Source organism: Morus notabilis, unplaced genomic scaffold, assembly GCF_000414095.1.
Source record: "Morus notabilis unplaced genomic scaffold, ASM41409v2 Scaffold1388, whole genome shotgun sequence".
NCBI classification, from domain to species: Eukaryota; Viridiplantae; Streptophyta; class Magnoliopsida; order Rosales; family Moraceae; genus Morus; species Morus notabilis.
The window spans coordinates 223,492-225,656 of NW_010362392.1; positions in this window are offsets into that span (position 1 = coordinate 223,492).

Sequence of the window (2,165 nt, forward strand, 5' to 3'; positions counted from 1 at the left end):
GATATTAGAATTATAAGATTATATTAATATTTAATTATATTAATTATTATATTATTATTAATATAATAAATATAATTATATCAATATAATATAATGTAATAATATTATTGTAATATTATTAATATAATAAATATAATTACATCAATACAATATAATATATAATATATTATAAAATAATAATTACATTATCATATTATATAATAAAATAATAATATTACAGTTATTAATATAATTATGATATTATTTGTTACAATATTATATTATATTATATTATATTATCAGTTTGAATTTTAGATTAGGAAGATTCTAAATTTTAAATTTCATTAGGGGTATTATGGGTATTATAAAAGTTTCATTAATTGTACTATGATGATTCCCGCACAATCTAAAAGCTAAAGTTGTCTTTAGGCTGCTTTTGATTTTGGCTGTAGATTCTCAAAAAATTCTTTAAAAAACACTTTTAATGAGATATACTAAACACTAAAATCAACTTCTGTTACTAGCAGAAGCTGATTTTGAAAGGAAAAAGCAATACCAAACTAAGCCTAAGTATCAAACAATCAGTTTTCAGGTGACGGGCCAAAAAGAATTTTGGTTTGGGTAGAAAAAGGTGCGTTCTTAAAGAGTTGCTATAATCTCTTCCATATGACCATGTTTGGTAGCTTATGTGTTGTAATATATTATATAAGATATATTATATTATATTGTATTGTGTTGTATTATCATAATACAATACAATATCTAATGTCATGACGTATTGTATAAGGGGTTACAATGTAATTTTTGAAAAAAATTTGGGTCAAATTATGATTTTTCAAAAGTTAAGGGTCAAAATGAAATTTCACAAAAGTTTTGGGATCAAAATGTAATTTTATAAAAATTTTGAGTTCAAAATGTAATTTTTAATAAATATAAAATTTGCATTGTGCCCTCTAAATTTTTCAATAATTATAGGCTCCAGCATAACCCTATGTTGACCTGACCCGACCTCTAGTTGTGCCCAACCCCAACATAAATTATTAATCCACTATAAAATAAAACAATTCATCAAATATAAGCTGTATTCAATAATACGATATAAACCATATTAATTTACCATCCATATTAGTTTATACTAACGATAGTCACACCAAACAAATAAATATTATATTATTATACGATATATTGCTTTAGTACGATCAAATAAATATGTAGGGGTGGCAACTCGTGTCATGTGTCGTGTTTTGATCGTTTCTTTTTAAATTTACAGTCAACCTGAACACGACTCGTGACACAAATTTTTTTAAAAACCGCAACACGAACACGACACGACCACTTTACGAGTTGACACGACACGACACGAAAATGATCCGTGACACGAAATTGACCCGCGAACCTAAAATTGACACGAAAATTGTATACTTTTTATTTGTTTTTTACATATTAGAAATAACTTAAAATTCATAACACACTAAAATACAATAACATCCATTGAAATTAAACAAATAATAATATAAGATTTTGAGTATAACTATCATGATATAACAAGTTCATTATAAAATAAAAAATATGTAATGAAAAATATATGTATTTTTTAGTTTTTTACGAGTTTCGTTTCGTGTTCGGGTTAGGCGGATCCAACTCGAAATTGACCCGTGTTTTTCTTGTCAATTTCAAGTCGACCCAATTCTGACCCGAATCTTTTTTTTTTTTCAATCATAACCCGTAAAATTCGTGTAATTTTTTAATCGTGTTGTCGTGTCGTGACTCATATTACCGGCTCTATAAATATGTCCTATATGTTTAGAATGGTACAAAAGAGTACCAAGTTGGAGAATGAACTTTGTCTACGCAAATATGGAAGATGTCTATTGTTGTGGGAAAAAATGGAGCCACAATTATCAATGTTAATTTGCTATGTTTCTGTTGACGTACAGTCGGCTTTTGTTATTACGTCCAATCCAAACGACAACGCCCTTTCTATATAATACTCACGAATTCTCGATCTTTATGCATAGTCCATACTAATCTTCTCTGGATCATCTAATTTAAAGAAATCATTTGGAGTATTTGATATGAGGATTTGTGTCATAGTTCGAATCATAATTTATGACTTGTTGTAATATTTTTTCTCATAAAAAACACACATAAATTGAGAATAATTTTAAATTATAATTCTAAATCCA